We start from the raw sequence: 8,888 nt of genomic DNA on the forward strand, positions 1-8,888 counted from the left end.
TCCAGTTAAGGGCTGATTTGTGTTTTCTTTTTTCTAAGGGTGGTGATTTTGGATGATGTGGGTGGAGAAGGAGATAGTAGCAGCAGTGTTGAAGGTGGTGTACGGGTTGTTGGTGGCTGTACGGTGGGTATAAGGGTGGTTCTCGATGTTGCTGTGATGAGGGTGCAATAGGATGGTGCGACAGTTAACTGGTGATGCAAGTAAGTGCAAGGATGAGAGGGTTGGCTGGAGGTTTGCTGGTTCGATCTATATCAGGTGTGGCGGTGGTTCATGGTTAAGCTCAACGAAGAAAATGATGATGGTGGTTTATGGTTTTTTGGTTGTGTTTCACAGTTGTGGTGGTGTTCCGTAAAAAAATGAAGCGGAATCGAGAGGGAGGAGCAGCAGCTTTCTGCGAGAGGTTGAAGATGGATGAACAGTGGCAAAGAGGGGTTGGTCTCGGAAGACAGATGTGAAGGGAAAAGTATCGAGATGGTGGTGTTGGTCTCGGTGGGTTTTTTGCTTCTCAGGTAAGGGTTCTCGGGAAGAAAAAAAATCAACAATTACGTTGGCTCATTTCTGATCTTAAATGAACACAACTTCAGATCAAAGATTGTTGGAGGGGCCGTGGTCAGTGGCGGACGCAGACTGTTTTAGTAGGGGTGTCTCTCGTACTTCAAGCGGGTGCACCTAATAGAAAAAATCAAAAAAAAAAAAATTTTACACTGCGTGCCGGAAATTGAGCAGTGGCCCGGGACCCCAAATGGCCCACTAAGATCCGCCACTGGCTGTGGTGGTTCGGTGATTATGTTTGTGAGGGTGGTCTGATTTCTAGATGGCAGCAGCGAATCAAAAGGGAAAAAGGACGTGGTGAGGTTGGGATAAAACAGAACAGCAGGTCTTCGGCTCACGACGGATGAAGAATCGTCAGGAGGTGGTTCCGACTTCTCAATGAGCAGCAACATTTTTTTTTGTTGCAGGTTTTTAGATGGAGATGATTTTTGTTGCGTGTTTTTAGATGGAGAGGACGATGAACAGTAGCAAACGATGAACAGTACCAGTAATCTTTACCTCATAACCGGTAGAACCGGTTACCACAATGGGATATAAGAAAGAAAAGTCAATTCATATGGTATTCTGTGAACGATTTGTTAAGTTGGTTGGTCTTTTTCGAACATGGTATACTTCAATGGTGTTTTTTGTACATAATTTAAACTTAATTACCCTTTTAAGTCATTATCCCTTGGGTCGGTGGTAGACCCATCACTTCCCTTCCTTGAGGCCACTAGTTCAAAACCAAGGATGCCTATTAAAATTGCTTTCTTTGAATTAAGAAAAACCTCATAGATGGTCCCTGTGTTTTCAAAACTTTTCACAATTGGTCCTTATTGCTAACTCCGTTAACTTTTGTCCGTTAATTGAGGGGCATTTTCGTCATTTCACACCATAGGGACCATTTATGATCTTTTCAGTTATTTTATAAAAAAAAGAAAAAACTAAATATAATTATTTAATATATAAAATATCTCTCTCTCTCTCTCTCTCTCTAAATTTTCAGGAAAACTTGAATCGCTTTGGTTATGTGGAGAAGCATATATTAATATATAAAATCTCTCTCTCTATCTCTCTCTCTCTCTCTCTCTCTAAATTTTCAGGAAAACTTGAATCGCTTTGGTTATGTGGAGAAGCATATATTTTGTTTAGAAATAAACACTAAGAGCTAGTAGTTTTATGTTCTAGAGTAATATAATTGAGCTTAATAGCTCTTCAGAGAAGTTACAAGATCTTCGTGAGACTTTCAGTCAGATACCATTTCCTTATGATATTTAAACGTATCTGAAATCAACATCAACTTTTCTATATTTTGTTCGGTTAGCAAAGCCAAATCTGCATTATCACATAATTGTGCAAGTCTCCATAACACACCTGCATTTTTCAGAAGCTAACTCTAAGCTAATTTTTCTCAATTTAAGCTGATTTTTTTTTACTGGGCAACTGCTTAAACTTTATTGATTTTTATGCCTAGGTCAAGTGCATATAATGATAGAGTCGTGGTCTTAATCAATACAATAAATATTGTTGGTTCATTGGCCTGTTGCAGTTCAATAACAAATAAGCTCATCTATGGATAACTCTAGTTAAGTGTCGATAACATGGCCCCGATGCTGCAATTAACACCTATCCAGGGGCAGCAATCTGCTACATTTGGTTCCCAAGACACAAGTTTTGAAGATAATGAAGAACTGAAGTCTAAATTATTCTTCAACTGGATCAAAATCGATTGCAAGTCGTTTTGACATATACCAGAAACACACAAATAAGATTAAGTAAAAGGGTATGAAGAAAATCTGAAAGCATAGGTGATTTCTTATTGGAAATGGAAAGTTGAGTTCAAGACACCCACATGATGCAAATACACTCAGAGCCTCTATAACTAAAACCCATCAACTGAAATAACGAAACATGAATACCTTTTTCGTCTTATGTGTGTTTGAACCTAAATTTTCTTTGAAGTATCTGTGAAGCAACAAAGGTTGAAAATCGAAATTGGGTGTAGATGGCGTCTGAAGATGAGATTTTAGCTTTGATTTAGAGGAATCAAGGGCTATTATTGATGGTTGTAACATTTAGATATTGACGGGAGGGGAAGAAATGTGATGATCGGAGAAGAGACCAAGTCGCCACTTGAGAGAGAGAGAGAGAGATTTTATATATTAAATAATTATATTTAGTTTTTTCTTTTTTTTTTTAAAAAATAACTGAAAATATCATAAATGGTCCCTGCGGTGTGAAATGACGAAAATGCCCCTCAATTAACGGAGAAAAGTTAACGGAGTTAGCAATAAGGACCAATCGTCAAAAGTTTTGAAAACACAGGGACCATCTATGAGGTTTTTAAACCACGGGGACTAAACTTCAGATTTTGGATAACCACATGGACAATTTATAATGTTTTTTCTTGAATTAATTTGGAAGACTATTTATACATTGTGTACAAAAAAAATTCAGAAAAGATAAATCATAGAACAAACATACAAATATATGCAGACTGTTAAAATAAACTGAATGTTTGATTTTAGGTTGCCTAACATTTTTATTTATCTAGTTTATAAAATTCATGTTCAAAATCCATTTTATATCACCTAATCAAATTTTAAAATGCCAACCAGAAAATACGTAGTAATATCATAATTTCATAAATCAAGAAATAGCAACGTTTTTATTTATTCGTTTCGGATACAATATTATATTTTTTTATTTTTTTATGATAAAATATTGTATTGTTATTTTTTTATTAAAACATTATGCATTAAAAAAATTATCTACTTGTAACTTTCAATGTTTAGTTCTTGTTGTAACTTTATATTTTAAAAATTATATCCAAAATTTTCAATAAAAGATATATTTGGATAATATATGAACTTGAATATGCTTCTAAGAACGAAGATTGTATATTTATGTTTGATTTGAGATTAGTTACTTGGAACATGAGTATCATGTTTTCGCGCAAACCATTGTCACAAATCAACCAAACTAAAGGCATGCTCTTATTTTTTTTAGGTTAGAGATGATCTGCAGATGTTGGAAGAGGTTGTTTCAAACCATTGTCTCAAATCAACCACACTAAAGGTGTCTTTTTTTAGGTTAGAGATGATCTGCAGATGTTTGAAGAGGTTGTTTCATGTATGTTCAAAAAAGAGGCCGTGCATATATTTTCGGTCTTCTAAAAAACAAACAATTTGTGAGATAATACGTTTGCATGTTGTTTGCAGGCAAAAATGGTCAAAAAGCTATTCTTGAGAAAAAACAAACAAACACCACCTAAATGTGTACAAACCATGTCAACCAAAAATCTTAGTCATCAGCGACATGTCATGCCACATCAAATGTTAACCGGGTACACCCACAAATACCGGTTAAAATTGTATTTTTGTACAAATTAATAAGATTATTGGTACAATGTATATAAAATCAAAAAATTATTACCTTCTGAAGTGATTATAGATAAAAGTAGGTTGTATTTTGTACAAATACCAATAAAGATGTAAGTAAAAGCATTTCCAATATATGTATCAAATCTTGAGTTAAAAAATATTTTGAAATATTTTTACGCTGAACTACAGTTTACTCCAATATTAACGTTTATCAACGTCTTCATGAATAGGGTTCATTCTACTCCCCTTCCACCATATGATGCCCACGTGTTCTCTTTACCTTCAGCCTTCCCTCCATTTAACCATCTGCTATCTCAATTGAAACAAAAGTTGCCGTTGCTTACTATCACCACATACGGTTTTGCTTTACAATTGTGTCCACTTTCTATAGGTACAAATAAAAATCTCCTTCTCTTCGTTGTTTCTGTAAATCCTTGGTGTTTTGGGGGATTTGGGTTGCGATTTTATAGATTATTTCTGATTTTAGGGTTTTTGTTTCTTCATTGATTTTGTAAATACATGGAGTTTTGGATTTGTGGTTTTATAGATTAATCGGAACTATATGAAAATCTTGTTTATATCAAATTTGAAATTACTCTCGGGTGATAATATTTTATTTTTACATCACTTTAATATTTTTAATTGGACATTGTTAGAAATTTTTCCTTGCTTTTATGAGTCTATAATATTTAATACACTTTTCAAGATAAACTGATATATTTTTTTTCTTCATGTTTTGTTTTTTCAATCGGGCCACAATTAATGTTAGGTTAAAGATTTATTAAAACTTACGAGTTTTAATGGTAAAAATATACATACAATTCTTACCTTAGACTAAACCCGGATTTGATGCACACATTTGCGTAAGCTTGAATTTTGCATAAACATATTCTAAAAAATATTTTTACACCATATTTTGTGTAACATGTGGTGCATACATTGAATATGCTCTTATTTTCCGCTTATAACTTTATCAAAATTAAGGCATTATACATATAATCACATTCTATTTTTACCATTACATATAAAGAAAGATATAGGAATATAAAATAAAGGTCATTGGTAAAAAAACTACAAATATATAATGGTTTTATTATTACAAAGAATAGTTAAAAATGTTGTATCAGGAATGTCTATCAAGGGTGAAAGCTGTCCTGAAAGTTCATTCACAAGTCACAAGGAGATCAATTAGTTGACTTTCATTTTATTGGGGTTGAGTTTTTAGAATGAATACAATGATGCATATGAGTTTCATCTCATAAATTTATGATTGAAAATATATGTCATGTATAGATTAAATTTGGCTTTAAGCCTTTAACCCAAAGAAGATACTTTATATGCACATGAGTTAGACTTGTTTGATAGTTGATGCTTGAGTCAGATCTAACTGAATACACAACTCTCACCGAGTAAAAGACATATCATAGAAGCCAGGACCGAGTCACCGAGTTATAGGCTTCTAGGTATCAAACAATTTCAATCTGATTTAGCCTTTTACCAGACCCAGTAAAAGACATATCAAACACCCCTTAGTATAAACTTAAATGTGTAACATACTATAAATAGATAAAGAACAAAAAACAACAACCAAATTTGAGTCTTGATTTATAAACCTTACATGTCTCAACTCTCAAACAAAAACACATACAAAGGTTCCAATACTAACAGAAGAAAGATATATTGGCATTCTGCATTCAGCACCAAAATGGATACTTAAAGAGCCATTTACAGAGAAATAAACATATGGTGCTGCAGCAGTGATCTATGTTACTGAACCACAGAAATCCAAAACTTTCAAATTAAAGAATAAATCTTTTTGATGATTATGAATAACAACACTAAACACTAGCATCTGATAAATGGTATTAAGAGAAACCTAGTAGATATATGTTAGTTTCTAGCAGCTGAACCAAAGAAAGATTGAAAATTTCTAAATTATAATGTGGATTGAAAGTTGAAACTCACATAAAAAAGTAAGAAATCAATCATCAGTCATCCTTGATTCTCCTGAGGAGTCTAGCAGCCCATCGACGGACGCGTCGCTTCAGGGTGAAGCCGACAATAATCCCGGCAGCAAAGCAAACGGCACAAAGCTTGGAGCAAGTCAACACTGATACTGCTCGCCTGCAACAAATTACATGAACTTCATGAGGATAGCAAATAGCAATAGGCGATAAGCAGTGCAAATGAGAATCGGGTAACTACCTGGGGGGTCTGATGAACAAGACAGCAGATGGGTCGGAAGGGGAAGCAGAATACGAGCCTGTGCCGGTGTTATAGGAAGAAGATGGAAGATTGGTAGCCGAAGGCTGCGTCGTGTTCGTGATACCACTTCTTATTGCTTTCTGAAACCCTTCCATTGATCGCAAATCGAAACAAGATTTGGGCTTCGGTGTGGGGTTTCTTGCTTCAAAGCTTTTCCCTTTTATTGGTTTGTTTCCTCTTGATTTGCTTTAGTAACGTGGAGGCCCCTCAACTTCATTCTCCTCTATTTCATGGACAGGAGGTTCGGGCATTTGTCCTATCACGATTATTTGGTTTAGTACTCGTATTACTTTTGAGTAAAGTTCCCACTTTTGAGAAATATTTCATTAATTTAATTAAAACCGATGGCATATCTAAAAACGAATTAAATAAATTAAAAATATAAATAATAAAACACAATTGAATCAGTGCACATTGAAAACCTCCTATACATACAATTAATGCTATCAAACATTCTAAGAATCTCATGTCTATTTTTATGTGCCGCATATAATTGGTGGATGTCGACAACTATCAGCTTACATAAATACCGGCCACGATAGAGAATAATCACAACTTTAGCAAACTTGTATAAACATTCTCATGTCGTTCGCTCTGACATCCTCAAGAACTCATCTCATAAGTCAGATCTCATGTTGAATGCTAGTTGACGAACTGCAGTTATACATTTTTGAATTGTTGAGAAACCTTTTCGGACACTTACATCAATCTTTTGTTGAAAATATTGAAATCGATTTTTCACATCCTCAACGATGCATTGAAATAATTATTTACTCATGCGGAACCGACGTCTGAATTTCACAGTGTATACTACATCATCGTCAAAGTAGTCATGCACAAGTTGGTTGTACCCCGCTTTATGATTTCTCCCAGATGGAGGATTTCAATTTTGTATGCGGACTTTCGTCTTCGTTTTCTTGCAAATAAGAGAGTGTTGTTCGCATAACATCACCGATAAATGTCGCTTCCCGCAACGTCAACATATCCGACGAAGTGGATGACGATGACGATATTTTTACAATTATAAATAAGTGCTAGATGTTTGGTTTGTAGTTTGAAAATGTGAAGTATGAATGTATATTTATAGTAGAGGATTTTTTTTTTAAAGTGACAAATCTCGTTGAGTAACGATCACAAGAAGGCAATAGACATATTTTGAGGTGCGGGAAGTTTTTCTCTCGCGGTGGCTTGACTAGCTCTGCACCATCGTGGTGCCATGTAACCCACCGCAATGTGCAATTTTTGCTACACTCCGACTAGTGTTAGAAAAATTAACTCACACATAGATACTATTCTACTTTTAAATCCATGTATTTCATTCCAAACAAGACTTGAACTTTGGTTGATGGACATATATTGCTTGGCTACAAGCCTTTTGGTACTATGAGTAAAATATAATTTGTGATAGTTACAAAACAATCAAAATATAGGAAACCAACCTTTTAAGCACCTGTGGATTTGATCACCATTTCGAAATACTACATTCCAGACTCAATCAATTCCATTTCAGAGCGACACATTTTCTGATGAGATGTGACATAAAAGTATTTGGAATCAGACATCTCAGGATATCTTCATAGAGAATACATCTCATACATACTTTATCGAACATTTAAGACACTAATTGCAGATTTCATAAGTTTTTTTTCATCTTATGTGTGTTGAGGTTTTCAAATTTATCTCAACCACCATCCGTACACAATTTCTATTGTAGCAGTGTGTATTATTACAATCTCAAACAAACTGGGAAACATGTATGCACATTAAGAATGATGATTGTGATCAGTTTGAGTTCTTCTTTACAACCATCGCATTTGTGGAAATTATCATTTTGAAAGTGACATATATTCGTAATTTCATTATAATTTATTGGTATGATTGATGATCAAAATATTTCTCCTTAAAGGGGAAATAAATGTTTAAACCACCATTAGTCACTGAACTTGTTTTTTTTTTCATTTTTGTTACTGCAACCAGTGATAGCCAATGTAAGTGAGCGTGGTTGTTGACATCTAATCCTACCTTGTACCGCTAGTTGGTTGGATCCCAAGTCTATCTGACTGTCTAGCTTCCAGAGATTTCCTATGTAGTTTACATTGTTTGTTAATTCAAAACCTAGAGCCTTTATTCAACTCGTCACGTAGCCTTTTTAAGATATGTTTGATACATAAAAGGCTAAATATTTCGTGACCTATTGTAATGATCCTAAAATCTCAAACTATATGTTATAAGATGTATTTGTCTACAAGATTCAAGGGTGAATTCAAGTAGTGACGCCGTATTTTTTTTTGTTTACACTCGTTTTCGACGATAACTATCACTTATATTGTATGATGTTAGTTGTTGGTTATTTAATATGTTGCAAAATAATAGTTATTATAGATTTAATAATATTATATAATATAAAAATAATGGTTATGTTGTTTTTATTAGAAAATAATTAAGGGACCATTAGTGTAATATGAATGGTATATTGTGTTGAAGAAGAAATAGATGAGTGGATTATAATCGTAACTATAGTTTAAATGAACTCGATAAGAAAGAAGGTGATACCTATGTGTTCTTTCAATTTCTTTTGGTGTTAATTAAATTTGAGCAATACCGGAACGTTCGTACATCTTCAATTAATTAAGAAGCATTCGTATTATATTGTAGGAATGACTAAGCCATTAGAATCATACGATACAATTGAAAATTTGAGTATAAATA

The sequence above is a fragment of the Lactuca virosa genome, chromosome 7 (assembly GCF_052849685.1).
Source record: "Lactuca virosa cultivar CGN04683 chromosome 7, Lactuca_virosa_CGN04683_v6, whole genome shotgun sequence".
In the NCBI taxonomy this organism is placed as follows: Eukaryota; Viridiplantae; Streptophyta; class Magnoliopsida; order Asterales; family Asteraceae; genus Lactuca; species Lactuca virosa.